The following is a 19,645-nucleotide window of genomic DNA, read 5'->3' as shown; positions in this document are numbered from 1 at the left end:
AATTACGTTTCCAAACGTGATAAATAGGTCATTATATAGCTGCTCATCGCAAGAAAAAAACCGAGATGCAAAATTTTTGTGTCAGTGCCCCATTAAGGTAGCACTTGTATCACTTATTTGCAGTCGAATGCTACAACAGCCCGCCACAAGCATCACACACACATCAGCAACTATTACCGCAAAAAACATATCTTCTGTAAGAAAATACAACAGCAGCCCAACAACCTCTTGCAAGCATTATTTGAGGTATCCGCGCAACTGCAAGCCCAGGATGTTGACCTCCAGCACAGCGTCCGGGCAGGGCGACGGCACAGAAATCGCAAACTGAGAAATAATTAGCGTCTTCCAGTTTGTTGAATCGAGAGACAGCTTCTCTTCCTTTATCATAAACGCACAACTTGAGGCCCAACGAAGCAAGATAGAGGTATTGCGAAATGGGTCGACAAAGGGCGGCAGTATCTATCTTCACAAAGACAACAGATCACGTTGACGTTACCCCTATTTCGCTCGTCCATTCTGCTGCGTCGGAAGATGTGGTTCCAGCAGAATGCCAGCTGCGGCCGCTGGTGTTTCCAAGTCGTCTTTCAACGCCACCCCATAGGTGTAACACCCAATTATTTAATGATATGTTACTCCGCATTTTATTATCAGTACAACTAAGCTTGCAACCCGTCACGCGCGGATTGCTAGGTGTTGAAATGCAATGTGTGTATCAGCTCCATGGTTTTACGTTCATTACTTGATTGGCTTTATTAACTGGTCGGGGTTGCTTTCAGGCTTTGGGTTATTCCGAAAGAGGAACGGGTGACTGCAATACCTCGCGCTATGCAGCGCGAAGTTTCAAGTTTCACGGCGCAGCCGCCACAAGTTCTCCCTCCCTGATGTGTTTACCTCTTGGCTAAGGCTTGCGTGTTCCTAACGGGGCGCAGGGAAAGGCGTCAGGGTGGCGCGCCGCTTCTTTCTTTCTCTCCAGGGATGCTATCATGGCGCTAGGAAAGAAGCTGAGGGCAATAGCAATGGGACGCCTCTCATTGGTCGATGGCGTAGGTTAACCGAGGTCAGCAAAAGAAACAAACAAAAATGCGGATTTTTCGCTGCCTTGTGCCGTCAGTTGCACACCCTTTCCTTTTGCTTTCACGCGCGCGCTCCAGGTGCCGGCCCACCAGTGAAGCGGTTCGAAATGGGAAAAAAATCGCCCTTCTGATGCATTTATGACGCCGCGATCTGGTGTTTTTTTTATTCTTACTTTAATGAGGTATGGTTTCCGTAATAGCTGGAAAGTGCGGCAACGTTTTAATCGTTGTGCGCTGACTGTACATATAAATAATGCACTGTCGACGCCGGTAGCGTCAAAAAGCTCAAGGCTGTTAGCCAAGCTTGTATGGCTACGGTTCCGTGTGTAATTCATGTATGTAAATAATTACTCCCGAGACTCCATGTGTTTTCGAAGCGCGCGGGGTGCTGTAGCCTCAGACTTTCACTTTTACTTTCATATCACTTTCGTATTTACGTTTGGGTTTAAATATCCCTAGTGTTTTTTTTTTGTTGAACAACGCTCATGAATAGGAAACATGGTACCAGCTTTAGTAGCGAGGGAATATTTTGCCAATATGAAGCTCTCGATCAAGGATTATTTTAACTTTTGGCCGAGTGGCTGAATCGCAGGGCAGTTGGCAAGTTGTAGAGAGGGCAAGTTATGTACATAAAGCGACTTAACGGTGACCCCAGTAGCTCCCATGTATATAGTGGGGCGGGATATTAAGTTGCAATAATAAATTATCTTTATGACGGACACAGACAGACCGACTGACATGCCAACATTATCGCGCTAAAGTGGCGAAAGAAAGGCTATCGTTTTTAAAATGAGCTGGAAAGAGACGCTGCCGCATTGCGCAGCCGTACCCCTCGCAACCGCCGCCATCCCGCAAAGTAAGAGATAAACAGAAAGACGAAAACCAGTTACAGCGCGAAATGCCAAAGAGGGAGGTCCCGCCGCGAGAAACGGACAGGACAGGGGCGCTACGCTTCGTTGTGTCTATTAGCGTTAACAGCAAGGTCAAAACCCACATGGGTCTGACCTTAATCACTAATTTTTGTATGCGTGCGTGTGCGGTTACGCAGAGCGCCCGACACAAATATGCTGCACCTGGCGTCGCGTGGACGGTGGGCCCGATTCGCGCCTCCGTCAAACAGCCCCGAGTCTACTTTCTTTTTCCCATCGAGACGGCCGCACCAAATCATGCCTGGGACGACCGGCCCAAAAAAGACACGCAGAGAGTAGATACTGGAGACTGCGCCGCTGAGTCACCTTCCCTTTCCTGTCGTGGCTCGGTTGACACAATCACTTCGCCTTCAAACTGCGGCCAGTGATAGTCCTGATTGGAAAGATTCGAACTGCATGTGGCGGCGGCGGAAACCCGGGGGAATAACACCAGCCCTGAAGCAGCGGCTGTGCGGCGGCATTTCATCTGAGGCACTGAGTTGAGAAGTGCTATCGCCTTTGTGTGAGCCATGTAACGCTCTTGAAAATGGCACTACACGAGACCATATTTCTAGCTAACCTGAAAAAAATGCTTCAAAACGGGAACCTAATAAAAACCACATGGGCGCACGTACATCGGCCAAATTGTCGCTTGAATACGCACAGCGGAATGGTGCGGACAATCTGTTTGACGCGAGTTACATAAATTGACTGCGATTGTTGAAATGAGTGGTTCGGCTCACGAAACGACTACACAGCGTGACATGCGTCTACGGAAACTTCTGAAGGCCGAAAATCAAGGACTTCAGTACGCCTAGATAGCATTGTTAGCAGCCTCCACGGCCTCTCCCCTAAAACAACCTGAAGGGAGCAAGCGCAATGAAGCCGCCACGCGTTCACAAGCCGCGCGAACAAAAAATTCCCCCGCATTTCCCCGAGGGGGAGAATGTGAAAGTGCGAATGCACGGTTGTCGGCCCGCTTGCGGCGCTTGCGCTCGGCCCCCGCAGCCCACCGCCTCGCCGCCTTCTCTTCCATCTCTTCCATCGGGTTTGTAGTATCACGTGTACACCACGCAGTTATCAAGCCGCTATAACGCCGCTAAGTCGCCAACGCACGCCGCTGACGACGTAGTTTGAATGCGTTAAAGATATAAGCCGCGTCACTAACACTGATATCACCGTCGCGTCCGTGGCTTGGTCGGTAGAGCGTCGCGCTGCGGCCGCAAAGTCCTCGGATCGAAACCTGGCCCCGGAGGCTGTTTCTTTTTTAAATATAGAGGAGCACTGCGGACGCCGCCGCCGCCGCCGCCGGCGGCGGTGGATGGTTTGGGGTCGCTTATAAAGTGCATTCGCACTTATAACTGCGGCAGTCAACAAGTGCCATAGGAGCAGAGCAACTGCGGCGGCATTTCCCGCGGGGCCCGCAATCTCTCCTTTTTAACCCTTCACCATAACCCCTTTGCGAGCGACCGCCGAGAAATGCTTACAGCGCCAGAAACAGGGAAAGGAGGGAGGTACAGTTTTCGTTGTCCAATTTTACCATCCTTGACTATTAAGCTGCACTGCGGCACAGCTAACTGTTTGCGACTCGTACAGGTGCGTCCGGACTGGAGCTCCTGATAAAACTTGTTTGCACTACTGTACTCACGAGTGCATATACTGAAGAGTGCAGGCACTCGCAAAACCAGTATTCATGAGTATTGTACTCATGAGTACTGTGTACTCATGAGTACTGTGTACTCACGAGTACTGTGTACTCACAAGTACTCACACTCATTAGTACTCAAACTCATGACTACTCATACTCATGAATACTGTACTCATGAGTAGTGTACTCATGAGTACTGTACTCACAAGTGGTGGACTTACCCCTGTACTCACTCGTCATCGTACTCACTTATTTTTTCTGGGTGTATACTAATCATCGTGCTCACTCGTGGGTGAGTACAAATGAGTGTACTCACGAGTGAGTACGCCGACCTATGGTTAGAAATACTCACTTGTGTCTTAGTGGCACCTATATGAAATAAAACAAAACTTTAAAATTAATTCCACATGACCCCGGACTTAGCAGAGTTTCCTGAAACTCTTACAAATAACAATGCAGGACTGTGAAACGGCGAATACGAAGAAATGCTCGTAATGAGCTAGGGCAAGATTCTTTGAAAATAATAGGTTGTTCTTTTCACTCTAAGTGGCCACGTTGCCCTTTTTTTAGTTCTCTACGCTGTTCAACTTCTGTTGTAGGGCCCCTTTTTCAAAAAAAAAATTCTACTATATGCTTTTATTTGTCTGGTGTCAACAACATGTACAACACAAATTTCACGAATTGATAGAAGCTACCAGCAGGTCAGCTACGACATTAAACTGCGCTGATTTTGAAAACAATACCACCTTGCAAGGACAAAATAAAAACTCGAATTCCAGGTACAATTACCCATAATTACTAAACAAACGCGCATTCTGCAGACGCCGTTGAAAGCTACGACTCAAACACAGAAAATGCGAATGCACAGATGTATTTTGTTTTCTCAGCTCGTTTTTTACGCAGGTCAGCCGTTCCGCTACAGAAACGTTATGGCATTTCAGCACTTGGTACACCATTTAAAGTGTAATTTTACCGATTGTTCAGGGCACACAATTGACATTGTGTGAACACAATATGCTCTTAAATGCTAGCCATCTGAATGCTTCCTTTTGAACGCTTGTAAGATCTCTTAAGAAGCGGTGAATACTGCTAGCATTATGTTACTAAAACTGCGTCGAATACTTCAATTCACGAACCCAACAAAACGGTTTTATGTTTTTGAATAAAATGAATTCCTAATAACTCACTGGTGCCACGTCATAAACACACTTATCAAAAATTGTTCACGTTGTCACCTTACGCTGCAATATGCTACAGTTGGATAAAGTCCTTCTACTTGCTCAGGAACTTCCAATTGGGGGTCTTGGTCTACTGTCATGATTAGAAAAGCGCCATTCCAAAACGAAGATGAACCAAGACAGCCAAGACAAGCGTTAGTAACCACTGCTTTTTTTTTAAATGAACAGACACATAAAAGTAGCAAGGCTGCGTCTTAAGCGAAAATATGAATAGCCTCGATACAGTAGAAACCTTGCTACATTAGAATGAAGGAAACATCCATAGCAGATAGTCACAAGTAATCACACGGCTTGCGTGGTGAAAACCAAGGGAAACAAAGATAAACACACTCTAACGCCTTCCAAAAACGCAAACTATATCTGATAACTGTACCGATAACTGGATGGGACACCCAGTTCTCCAGTCTAAATGCTAAATGCTCTAATGATCCCTGCTTACGACGGTTATTCATACTTATAAATGATTCCTGTGTCGTTTAGTTGATACGCAGACGAGTACGCCCACGTTCTGAAGTACGTTTGGAAATGCAAAATACGGTGCGCCTTTGTAAAAAAACGATTATGTTCGCGAAAGCGAACGTTCGGCATCAACCTATCAGGCTAGTGTACTTGTCGCACCATATGAGTGGAACGATATTGATAAACTATTTCAGCAGTATACAAACTAAATGCCATTTGTAATACAACAGAACTCGTTGTTTGCGCTTTTGTTAGCTATCGTCCTTGACACTACTGCGCAATATTTGCCAACCTATTTTGGGTCATCATGGGAAGACGCCTTCCCTATTGTAACGCATTCGAAACTATTCCCCATTTGTAGGGAAGTCGTGTGTTAGTTTAGGGCTTGTGATGAAGGTGCATGTGATTCTTAAAGTATTGACGTTGCTAACGTATTACTCAATCCCCCACGCTGCTTTCCATGAAAGTGTAAAAGAGTTCTTCACAGAGGATAATGACGAAGGTGGGTTTCGTAACAAAAGCGTAGTGTTTATCGAGAGCTTTCTGGAGTTCTTGCCTCTGCATCTTTGTGACACAGGGATTGAAACCAGTAATATTAAAAGAGGGATGTGGAATTGTTTCGGCTAACACCAAAATTTTTGAGGTGCAAAATTTCTCCGGCGTTCCCTGCGAAGACTCGGTATCATAAGCAAACAACATGTAAGGACGTGCATTGTTGGTCAGGGTTTTTATACATGACCGTGTTTTTTGCCGGGGTCTCCCAAGATACAACTGACGTCATATCCATCACAAAAATGACATCGCCAGAAAAACGTATAACGATGCGGCTGCGCTGGGTTTTAACCACAAAACCTTTCGCTGCAACGGGAGTTGCGAAACGCGCACCCCGAATGTGCTATGAACAGACGCATAAAAAGGACGACAAACGCGCCTTATATCCTTTCATTCCGATACTTCTGCCGTTTAGGAGAGGCGAAGCGAAGTAGTCCATCATCACAGTACAAAAGCCGAGAATTGGCGCCTCAATGCCAGCGCCTACGTGCGTGGGGGATGCACAGCATAACCTGCGGAGAAGCCTGTAAAGCAACGACCACGCAGTAAGATCGACGCCGACTTGCAAATCTCGCGCTCGTCGCTGTAGTGAACGTGTACTCACCAATGATTCACTGACAACCCGTTTGGCTTCCTTCGCGCGCGGGGTTTGCAAGCGCCGTTGGCTTCAGTCGCATTTATGCAATGCTCCGGTTTGTGCAAACTAGTGTCTAACGTTCATGTGTTTAACGGTGCCATACTGACGAAATATAAATAGCGATGTGCAAGTTAATATCGATGCATAAAAAGCATGCAACTGCTCCCGTGTAGGCTGAATTGAAATTTCGTTTGTGTACAATTTCTATGACAGAGGGATCAACCACAATTTTTGTAATATTTAAGGATACAGAATATATTGCTTCGTGAACATTTTCGCTTTCTTTTACGTAAGCACTTTGATTTCTGGCATTTTTCGCGAATACTTGGTTATGTTTAAGGGCGTGACATTGTGCGATTACACCCATTTGGTGACCCAGAGTGGTGTTTACTGGTTGGATCGTTCCCACTGTTTCGAGCCTGCAGTATTTCACAACATACTAATTACACTCATCTGAAAAAGCGATACAACAGCCTTAACGAGTTGACAGTGGTAACAGTTTAGTAATGCAAACGGTTGGTCCAAGACGCAATATCACAAATGATTTCTTAGAAATACGGCAGTTTGTCTCAGTGATAAAAATTTGTTTCAAAACAAAAACTTTATGTTATTGTACATGAACGCAAAAAAGCAGAGAATTCCCTGTAAAGTCGTAGAAAGAAAAATGCCTGACCTTAGGCAACTGGCCAACACGAGTGATTAGTACGAAATGAGCTAGTGCATGATCTTTTCACATACTAGGTAGTTGTTTCTGATGTATGTTCTCCTTTCTTACTTACTTCCACTTCTGTTGGAAGGCGGCGTTATAGAAACACATCGTTCATTTTTTTATAGCTGTGCGATGTCTTTATTACTCAGGCATCAACAACACGTTTAGGACATATGTCGCGTCGAGGTGGATTCTTCGCGGTCGTCAAGTACGTCGGTTAGCAGGTGTTTATGCTAATTTAACAAACAGTACAATCATAGAAGACCCAACAAAATCCGACCTCCAGATCTGATATATTTTATGGAGTAAACAAAGCTGATGCTGTTGGAGCCATTGAAAACTCCGACTCAAAAACAGCAAGTGGGATGCACTTATTTATTTTGTATTCTTCGTCATTTTTAAACGATTGCTGTTTTGTTGGAGGCGATCCGTTTTTTTTGGCACGCCAGCCGTTCTGGTACACAAACGTTACGGTAGTGTCGAACTCGTGTGCAATCTTGTGAAGAAAATTTTACGGCTTTATCGGTGGACACATCTGGTAATGTGCCAACAAATTACCTTTTCATATGATAGTAAGTTGAAGTCCTCATTTGTAACGCTGGGCAGATCTGTAAGAAGAGGTGCGTCTTGGTACCGTGTTTTCACTAAAACAGAGTTCAGTACTTACTTTGGCAAACCCAATGATATGGCTTGATATCTTGTAACCGAAGCAATTCCTAGTAGCTGAATAATGCAGCGTGAATTTCCGTACTTATCAAAAGCTGTCGACATTAACACTAAATGTCCTAATATGCTACAGTAGAATCAGGTCCTGATACGTGTAAAGAACTTCCAGTTGGGCGTGTTCGTAAACGCTGACGATTGGAAAAGATCAATTACAAAGCAAAGACGATGCAAGATATCCAATACAAGCGGTACAAACACCTGGATGTAATTTTGCAAAAAACTCCGCACGGATCACCTTCACTAACTTGGTGATTTTATTGGCGAAACGCGGAACGCGATCTCCCATACACACGCTGTTGCCAAAAAGGGCTAGTAGTTTTAAGGTGAAGGGTAGACACCACAAACGGTAGCCATCGGAACCATGGTCAAGCTGTGGCGGACCTCTCGGCATCAGGGTAAAGCGAGCGAAGGACGTACTACCGTTCCCTGCCTTTTAAAGCAAAACTTTGTAGCTCTATCAGTCAACGGTAGCGACGTGTCGCGGTGGAGGAGACTCCCAACCAAGCTAAATTAAATATACTTTTACCGCCAGGTATGAAACCTTACCCTGGAAAGATGCGGAGCGAGAGCGCGTCGTTTTAGCGACGAAGCTACGCCCTCACCTGGAGACGGGGAGACAGACGCTGGATTTGATTGAGCGCTGCGGACGAGGAGGACGCTATTTGGAGACGGCACATGAAATAAGAGGGAGGCGGGGGACAGTTGAAGAGATGAAGCAGTCTCCGCGCGTGCCGCCCTCCTTCTCAAACCTCGAAAGATGTTCTCCTATTTGCTTCGGCTGACGCACGGCCGGGAAGGAATCCCCCCGAATTCCAGTGAACGGCTTGCAGAATCTCTCGTTTCACTCTGGAGCCACGTGTGGGAAGTCAAGTGTCGTCACATGGGGAGTTGTTTTTGCTTCCAAACCACCGCAAGAGCATACTTGTGTTACATGCGATATGTATTTTTCGAATTTTCGAAACTAAACAATCGCCCCCTAAACGGGGTCGCACCGAAGTGAATTTTTCACCGTTAGGTTTCATAGAAATCTCTAACCCCGACAACTATCGCCTTTTTTGAACATCGGATCTGCGGAAAAGTCTGAAACACTTGATTTTAAGTCAGTCCAGTTTATCGCTAAGTTTTTTGAAATCATTTAAGGGAAGAACTACAAAACAACGAAGCTAGCCACTGGTGAAATTCTGGTGGAAATACATAATCAACAGCAGTCGAAATCCTTGTACAACAGAACATGATCGGCGACTTGAAAGGTACGATAACATCTCACGGCAGTATAACCACATGCCAATGTGTTATCTTGGAGTTTCATCTTAAAGAAGAAAAATTATCATTTGCTGGAGAGCCAGAGTGGGCACGTCTTTACAAAAGCCAGACAAATCACTATCCGTAGAGACACTCATGAAATAAAAGCAACACATGTCCTCACTTTCGGCCGTTGCAACCACCTTAAATGCATAAGTGTAGGCTTCATTGGTGCTAGTCCCAGCGGTGCTAGTCCCAGCGGCATGGGCACGGCACATTGCAGTGTCGGTGGATACTGACGTGTGCCAAGTGTTCTCATCGTGACCACCCCTCAGAGAATTGCCAAGCCGGCAGCCTGAAATTCCCAAATTGTAAAGGTTCCCAAGCCACGTACTCGCGTACCCATGGTAGGTTCAATCTCGAGAAACACATACTCACTTTGAAGGTAATAGAAAACGCGTCGTACCCAGAAGCACGGGAAAGGTTCGCCTGCTTCCCTTCTCCAAGTTATGCTGACGCAGATCGTAGGAGAACGGAGCAGCGTCTGCTTTAGGTAGCGTCCTAGTTCAGTGAGTGTGATGTGATCCCACCCCTACTCCCGCTCTGTTGTCTCCGGAACCCAACCCATCACCACACCGCTTCTCGAGATACCAGCAGTCGTGGTGGCAACTGTTCCCGTCGGGCGTGAAGCCACATCCACCGTTAACCCCCTCGGCCCAAAGCAGACACTAGGGCACGGAGGAGTTGGAGACGAAGCAGCCGCGGCGGCTCCCAACTCCGTTGCAGCGTCCGTGCCAATTGTGGCTGCCCCAACACACGTTTCGGTGGTGGCTGCATCAAAGAGCGCCCAGACGGATGACCAGTCGAAGAATCCCGATATGTCGGGTGGTCTGAAGGCTTCTCACCAGGAAATGGGTGTCGGACCGTTTTAACCTACGGAACCACGCAACGAACCTGTCGCAATGCCATAGCATAAAAAAGCACTTAAAGCATAGAATCAGGGTTCGCAAATACAACACGTAACCATTCACACTCTAGTAGCTCTTACTCTAAGTAATGGGACGGGAAATCATAGTCAAGTCAAACTGAAAAGCCGCTCTTAAAAATCTTGACGACGTGTACTAGATACTGCAATCTAATCAGCTAAGCCTCATGTGTATTCAAGAAACGCATCTTAATAGGAAACAGGCAAACTTCCTCAATAATTACTAGGCATTTATAAAGGACAGAGATATATTCATACTCTGCAGGTTGTGTTGAGGGAGCCCATAGTAGTGGTTTTTCTGAAGGAGAAGAAGGATCCTTTCTCTCACGTAATTTATCGTCAAGTCGCCCTGGCAAGCTGTCTGTGTAAGCTGCAAGAGAACATGACTCACAAAGGAATGGTGTACTTTTTGGAATACTATCATCTCCTCGACCGCCGCCAGGCAGGCTACAGAGTGAGGTGATCAACCAACGATCAACTTCTGAGCTTAGAATCATACATAAAAGATGTGTTTCTACATCGGCAATATTGCAAGAACATATGTTCTGATATCAAAAAAGCATATCATAATGCATGTCACTATGGCATTCTCAAAAAATGTAAACCTTTCGAAATATCGGATAATGTGTTTAACACTCTTGAAAGCTACACGTCTGACCGACATGTCGTGTGAGAGTAGCCTATGCATTCTTCGGGTCCGGAACAAAAAATGGGGTAGCTCAGGGGGAGTTTTAACCAGCACATTGTTTACAGTAGATATGAACTGAATGAGAAAAGCACTGCCACCAATGATCTGCTATTTTATGTATGCCGACGATGCGTAAATATATTTCAAATATTCTCATCTGTCCATCTGTGAACGCCAAGCGTAGCTTGGCCTTAATAAGCTTGCTCGCTGGGCAGATCAAAATGGCGTCAACTTATACCCACTAACAGTACTTGCACAATATTTTCAAAGGGCATGGTATCTAACTGGACCCTGATATACCCTAATAGTGACTGAATTCTTTTAAAGAAAGAACAAACCATCTTAGGCATAGTACTAGACGAAAGACACACATTCATTCTTCACATTAGGCAACCTAAACATAAACATTAAAAATCCTGAAAATCCTCTCGCACCACTCGTATGGTTCACACAAGCACCTCCTCTTGAAGGATTTCGCCAGCTTGATGGGGTTTCACTTGGAAAATTCGAGTATGTTTTACGAGTCTGTGACAGAAACAGCACTGAATATGCTAGACCCAGTGCTGCACTTAAAGCTTCCCGTTTCATCGGGCGCATTCGCACTAGTCCTGTACAGAGCCTGTATGACGAATTTGACAAAGGGTCATTAGATTGCCAGCGAGCATGCATGTATCTTTTATACCAGGTTTCATCGTTGGCCAACCAACCTTTCAAACCTGTCATCTGTGATAGAACTGCCTACACACTTCTCTCAAACCGGCCAGCTATTCCTGCTACATCCTCACCCGGACCTAGACATGACGCACCTAAACTAGTCGTCACCTTTTCAGACACCTCATATGATGTCTTCCGGATCTTTTACCACCATTGCAGCTTTGCGCTGTGTCGTGTGCTGCATTTATTGTGCTGCGCACTGACCTGAGTTTAGGGTATCGGAAACGCTAACCTCAAATGGCAGAATTTTTAGGGCCGACGCCTGCGGCATTTTTGTTGTTTTGATTCACATAGTCCATAATTTTGTTGGATTAAATCCCATAGTTCATCATAAAACTCTTCAGTCTTGTTTTCCACGATTCCTGGAGCATTGTGCGTGTACTATCAATCAATCAATCAATCATACTTTATTGGAGTGTTTTTGTACAGGGTTAAGAAAAAACTGAGGGCTGCAAGAAAAAAGCTGCTCAAACTACTGCTTGACGAGCATCGCCCCCCCCCCCCCCTAGAAATCACAAGTCAGTGGCCCTGAACAACAAGCAGAAACCGAAACTAATCACGGCAATTGATGGACGTAAACAAAAAATTACAGTTCTATATACAGTTAAAAATGATGTTCCTCAATAGACATTTCATATACAGGAGTTCTTGTACAAAAGTTCATGTATAGAACACATCTACAAAACGTACACAAGAGTATATTCACACATGAGCATAAATTAAAAATAAAAATTATTTTAGGAGCGCAGCAAGAGACATGGCATGAAGTTTCTCGTATAACGAACTATGAAATAGTTTCGGCAAAATGTATTTCTACTTAGCAAAACCGTAGTTCGTTCCACGTTGCGGAAGTCTAAAAGAAGTGGTTGTTCTCGTCGGATTTGGTGTTTTGTAGGCGACAAGCACAGTGATTTCACGAAGAAGTTAATCATTTCTTTGCATTGTTTTCTTCAACAATTTGCAAAGTTGTAGTCAAACATTTTGTGTAAAGGTGCAGTTTTATGCTGTGTGCATCAAAGAGCAGTCAGAGCATCGTATTTAACGTTGAAAATAGCGCAGAGAGTATTGTTCTTCAAAATCCGAGGTTTTTGAATATTTGTTGCAGTGCTTTTTCCCCAAACAAAAAATCAGTTGCTTAGACAGGAATAAAGGAATGCATAGTAGGGGGAGTTTAGTTTTAACTTGAATGTGCCTTTATGGCAGGAAGTAGCGACAAATGTAGAAAGCGTGATAAATGTTTAGCTAATGCGGGTGTCCCAAGACAGTGTTGGCATGAAGACTATACCTATTGGGTAAATGACTCTACAAACTGAATAACTGTGCTGGATAATATGAGTGCGTCCAGACTTTGTATTGGCGTGCCTTTCCCATCAAAGATCATACGCTTAGTTTTCTCTTTCTTCATACTCTATGAACTACCGCGCCACCACTGATTTATTAGGTCTAAGACTTTGTTTGCTGTGCTAGTTAATATATTTGATATCATTCAAGGAGAAGAATTGGCTGGCATCGTCCACGTAAATAACGTGTATTGCTAGATTTGTACTCTACATACCTTATTAAAATGACATTGAACAATAAATGCCCAAGTACACTGCCCTGGTGTACACCATATTTGATGTGACCTTAATGAGAGAAGCATTAGTTAATCGTCATATATTCACATCGACATAGATATCATTGAACGTAATGCCCCTAAGTCTTTAATTTTTACCGACTCGTTGAGTGTAGTGCAAGCATTGCCATCCACAAATCCAAAAACTACGTTATCATTCTCGTCCCACAGGCCATTATCTCTGCATATGCCACAAATCTTGAACTGAATTTGTGTTGGGTCTTTGCCCATTCTGGGATAGCCGGTAACAAGATCGCAGATCCGATGGCCGCTGCTGCTGTACTTACAAACACACCACATACCAACAGTACTCTACACTGACCTGAAGCCACACACCAGAAAGCACCTTCACAATACATGACAAGCAGACTGGAATACCGAGACAGACAACAAGCTACACCTAATGAAACTACACTTTAGACCATGCATTACGGATACACGCAACAAACACACAGAAGTCGCCCTTGCAAGGTTACCGATAGGACAGACGTATGCAGCACACTCACAGCTGCTCTGGGTTCCAAAGACCGTGTGTAGCATATGTGGGGAGGGCGTAGCTACTGTCCCCATTCTTATCACATGCGAGGCACTCGATTTAACAAGGCACAGACACTTCAGAGATCTATACAGACAACACATTCCGCTACACGTATCCTTGTTTTCGGGGGACAATGCGATGGTTTCTGTGAAGCTTGTTTTATGTATTTGCCTGATGTTAACTTGCTAAACCTCATTTCCTACCATGCGTAATTAAAAGTGACCCTACACACCAGCCATCACCATTGCCTTTATTGAATTTACTGTTATTCTGGCTTAGACGTTTTGGTACCATTTTATGTTATCTGCTTTTGCTTTGCACTCTGCCCCACCTGACGTTGCACCAGAAAAATCCCACCATCACCATCAATTACATAAATACATAGAAGTGCGTTTTTCTTCCTTTTTTTGCAATTTACGTACAATGTTCAACGATGTCTGAATAGTTAAAAGAATAGACAGGAGGACGCTGCGTAGAACCACACAGGTGAAAAAATTGCGTTATTTCTTTGGTCAACAAAAGTACAAATGTCTACACAAACAAAAAGTAGTGGATTCATAATAGGTTACATTGCGCAAAACGTTTGGTATTAAACAGATATATCTAGTTAATGTCACAAACGCTCTAACAAAACACAACTGTCTACTTCACGATTATCAACAAGACATGCATAGTCAATAGGACATCGATAAAAAGCTAAACTTTCAAATGGCGCGACATTGCGCGTGCATGTGCGAAGAGCCCCAGAGTAAGTTATGAGAATTGAAGTGTTATATAAAAAAATTGCCTCTTCTAACTGGCCTATCAGAGCCTGAAAACCTGTACTTGATAGGCCATAATTAGCAGTGCCGAGGACGCACACCGTTATTAACCCGTTGAATATCATTGTGCGTATAGAGAAAGCCTCAAGGACAGTGTTCATATTGATGGTATGACAGGCTAAGTTATTCCGGAGGACAATGACCACCCTTACCATCAGGCCGGGCATGGCCATCCCTATCCGTTCTTAATACTATGTACCTATTTAGGAAATTTGTTTTTAAATTCAGGTGTGTTTCTTCGACAGTCATGACAATTGGCTGATTAGCATGCAGTGTCTCATACTAATCATCTATATTTTTAGGCACAACTACACAATTGCACTGAATGTTACGATCTCCTCTCATTATTTACGGTTAATAAACACAGGAGTGTTTCTGCGCGTGTATTTTCACGTGGGGTCCTTGGGGGGTTCTATTCCAGGAGAGGGCTTTTAGATCTTTCTGTTGGTTTGAACAATGCTGCCCGTTTCTTGCGCTGCAGTGCAGCAGGTACTGTCCGATATCCATCTCATGGTCAGATGTTCTGGGTGTGCCCGGCAGGCTGGTCGCCCTGGATAGCACAATTCCGCGTGTATTAGCTGCCGCTGCCGCAGGCGAGGGCTTCGAGAGCACAACGGGTGGAAAAGGCGATGCATCGGAGGTGGGAGCCACCGCAGGCTCCCCCAAGTCTATCTTATCCATGCCCTCAGGTGTGCTTGGGGTACGTGATGAGGAACCAGGGCCGGTCAAGCAGGTCGGCGTCTGTTGTGATCATCAGATCCGCATTACTGGATAAACTTTGGGACCTTTTCAGGCTCTCGTGAGGTGTGCCCTTTATATCCAGTCTGAACAAGCAGGTTGGATTCCGGGGGTTACTGACTTGCTCATTGCTGTTCACTTCGACAAGGACTTGTCCTGTACTCAGCTTTTCAGCTTTACATGAGTCACTTTGATTGTTTCAAGAAACGTTAAGATGGAATACATACTGAGAAGCAAGACGCCTGCGGAATCAGCAGACTAGACCTCAAGAAACCGTGAGTAGTTTCAGGCTTGGTTAAGATGTATGTAGAAAGAGCAGAAAGGTCTCTTCCATCAGGTCTTTTTTAGGACCCATCTGATTTCTTGGGGGGTATAAGGTGAAGCAAGAGGCACATACAAAACATTTACACCATCTTCCCATAGGGGAACCCCGCATAGTATGCGAAACAGGCATGGGGTCGATTCAACTCCCCATTAGTTTTCAGTTCGTCGTTTCCGTGCGGTTGAGGTACGTAGCTGCCGTTATATTTACCCTTTGGTTTCTATGATAATTACCCCCCTTTTCACTTACCGGAACTACGAAATGGGAAATTGCGTTGACCCCATGGCTGTTTCGCATTTTAGTCAGAGTTCCCCTACGGGAAGATGGTGTAATTTTATTGGGGGGTTAGAGTGGAGATTCATAAAGAGAGAGAGAGAGACGTTGTACGTGGTATGAGTTTGTCTTTATTAAGGCATTATCATCATGATGTTCAACGTAGGTGAGGTCGAGCTGTGGTTGGCGTTCCGCTTTGATTATGACCAATTTATGTTCTGTGAAATGTAGTCAAGGGCTGTTGTAGCGGATGAACCCTGAAGTTGCTGAAGATGAGGTCAATGCACGTTCCCCGGATGGTTGTGGGCTTCTTGTAATCACGGCGCGTTGAGACTCGCCGAAACACACCGCTGCCGACGACCATGAAATGTCGAAGGCGCGTGAAGCGTGCTTGACTCGAGCCGGCCCAGAAACGGACCGGCAACACTGTCGCTCCAGGAGCCCTTAAAGTGGAAGCGTGCTCGTCTCGTGCCTGCCCAGGAATACACCGGCAACACTATCGCTCCAGGAGCCATAGAAATAACCGGGCGTTCAGCAAGCCGAGCATGCGCATTGAGGGTGTGGATGGCGCAACAACAACGACAACGACCAGGGAGAGACATAGCCCCGGCCACGAGATTCTTCTCATCTAAAAGGGGGAACCAGGGTTTTTTGTTCTTTAGCCTTACCTTAATAACTAGAGAGGTCCCAGAGTATCTATGCAAACAGGCATTCCATTGATCAAAACTCCACTAGGGCTTCGACGGCCCTATTCGTGGTTTCTTAACCTTCAGTATAAACACTCCGCCATGGTTGCTCACAGCCTTTTTTTGATGGATCGGACACCATGGTGTTGCCAATACCGTCACCTCGAATACACATGGTTCATCGTGCGGGGCGCTTTGTTTCTCGATATGCAGGTAGTGCATGAAATAACAAAGTCTTAAAACCGTGATCCAACCATACTGGCTGTAAGAATATTCACCACATCCGTGCCGTGCATCAGGGTTTGCCACTCTGTTGAAAATTCTCTCGTACAAATGCTTCTCTTGCCTGACTGTACAAAAGGCGGCTTCTATGCTGCTAACACTATAACACGTAAGAAGTTTGCAATGTGTAGTGCCTTGACGCACGAGTAGGAAACGAGCCTGTGCTAAAGAATATGAAAAAAATGCCCACAGAGCTAGACAACTAGGACAAAGTAGCATCGAGTCGCCAGTACGAGCAAGGGGTGTTGATTGATTGATTGTAGTGTTTTTTTACCCGACGCAGCGCAAGCGATCAGATGCGCCGTAGTGGAAGTCTCCGGATTAATTTTGACCACCAGGGTATCTTTAACGTGCGCCGAAATCTCCAACACAAAGGGTTTTTGCTTTTCGTCTCCATCAAAGAAAGCGGCCGCCGTGGCCGGGAGTCTAACTCGCGACCTCGTGCTCAGCAGCGCAGCGCCTTAGCCGCTCAGCCACCACGGCGAATAGCAAGGGGTGTAGCTGGGTTTATATGTCTTATTGTTTAAATAAAACGCAGTTGTTTTTCGGTACTTTGTCCTGTCTTCTATTGGGGTTCTGTACTCGTCGACGTTCTTCAATTCAAGATCGTGCGGATATCAACCGTATTTGTTCAGGCAAGGGTCCCAAGAGTTTAAACTTGGTCTGGTTGGTTCATAACTTTGAGAGAAGGCGGCGGCGAGCGGACGGGACGGGGTGGAAAGTAAAGGAATTACCCGAAATGTTTGTGTACTTATCGCTGCGTCTTTCTTTCGAAGGCTTGTTTCACACTACAAAAGCAAGAAAGTACAACATATACTCCTTTTGCAGGTGTTGTTAAAGGGAATTTATTATGACGAAATTATTACAGCGTGATACTTTATTCATCATGTCGTTCAGATGCACACTACTCACAAGAGGAAGGCGAGTACCGTCGGTGATAAAAGTCTGCTTCCTGAGCTCTTGAAAATGAATTAAACTCACAACTCATTTTACATGGCAGCGCATAGTCATTATTCATTCAGGAATGTCACAGTGGGCTTTTGAATAAAGTAAGAGGCTCTCCTCTAAAGCTTGAGCTTGGGCTAGCTGGGTACACGTGACACCTTAGGAAACAGCGCGAAAAACTTGGGCAGAGAGAGGGCAAACTGCGTGTGAGAACGTTCGGTAGGAGAATAGTTAGAGTGAAACATGTATTGCCCCAGAAAAAGCGCTTTGGCTGGCAGGTTATTTTGTCCACCTCTAGGCTTGTGCTACTAGCAAATTTGGCTACCCTAGTGGTTAATGCAACCTGAAAGTTCCCTCCCGCACTAGACCAATGCATGAAATATGAATAAATACTATTCTAGGTTATTCTGCTACATTTATCCCATGTTTGAGAGTAACAAGTGGGTAGCGGGAAGGTATTGACTTGGGTGGAAATATGCAGTCCCGTGTGATGTGAACACAGCCCCTTTTTATAATTAACAAAAAATGACATGTCGATCATGCGCAACTGCTCTTCTGCAAGCGTGTATTTTTGTGAAAACAACCCGTGCAAAATACAATGTATTTGAAAATAGGGCAGAGGGTCCGCTTCATTAACACCCAGATCTGCTAGTTTCAAAATTTATCGTACATTCACTGCAGTCGCTTCGTGTACACAGAGGAAGCAACGTATAAAGGCATACAATGATTGCCAGGTTTGAGTACTATTTCAGGCTGCAACATACCTTTCTACCGAGGATATTCTCCCTTGGTTTTACCTGAACAACGTGCTTTTAGGGATATTTCAGAGAACTCTTAGGTATGTCAAGAAGGGTGACATTTTTCAGTTGCAACAATTGGGTTACCAGGACTGTTTGCTACTGAACTAATGATGTTTCCGTCTGTTTGCCGCCTGCAGTATTTGTCAGAACATCACAGGCATTGACTTACAAAAGGCTTTGCAAAGCCTTTATAAGTCGCAACAAGGAAAACACTTTGCAATACAAAATTTTGCCGATATAGGTAATTCCGCCAATTCTATGCCAAAAATACGACAGTGTGTTTCGGTGGTGACTATTTGAATTAAAACAGAGCTTGTATAATATTTTTACATGACCCCATAACAAGCTAGAAATTTTCTTAAACTATTATATAAAGTAATGCGTGACCTTGTGCAATTGGCCAATTCAAAAATAATTGTAATTCATGGCAAAGCAAACAAGAGATTGCTTGTTTCGTTGGTGCCTGGTTGAGTACCCAAGATAGTTATCCTAGGGAAGAATTAGAAAAAAACCGCAAATGGTGCAACGAGGACTTCCTTGGTTTCCACGCAGTATTTACTGTTAGTGAGGCTCTGTTGCATATTTAACGCCTTTCCTATCAAGCCTCAATCGTGCAAAACTTAAAAGTCAATTTCAATACTTTTTCATGAGAATGCAGCTTCCACTTGAGTGTTTGAATTCAATGAGCCAAGTCCAAACTTATAACCCCAAAAACTGCACAAATTCATAGCAGAATTTTGAAACACTTGTGGCCATAGACTTCCCCTAGCTGACGCGTAAAAAATATGGCACAACAGTTTTCATGGCGCTGCAATTAGGTACGATAACAAACTTCTCCAATGGTTCTCCAAATCGCCTTAGGTGGATCTGGATCATTTAGAAAATACCTTCTCATATATATAGGAAGCAAGAATGTGCATCTTCACAAAGAATAATGATGTCATCGAAACATTGCAAACACAGCTACATTAAAAGGAATTTAATTTCGATTGCCGAGAGCCACAAGTAACCAAAAGGCATGTGTAGGGAAAAAAACTTCTAAACAC

This window comes from Haemaphysalis longicornis, unplaced genomic scaffold, assembly GCF_048455015.1.
Source record: "Haemaphysalis longicornis isolate Haplotype H1 unplaced genomic scaffold, Haemaphysalis longicornis Haplotype H1 scaffold_6, whole genome shotgun sequence".
Taxonomy (NCBI): Eukaryota; Metazoa; Arthropoda; class Arachnida; order Ixodida; family Ixodidae; genus Haemaphysalis; species Haemaphysalis longicornis.
The sequence above is the reverse complement of the archived record's forward strand: the minus strand, read 5'-3'. Positions refer to the sequence as shown.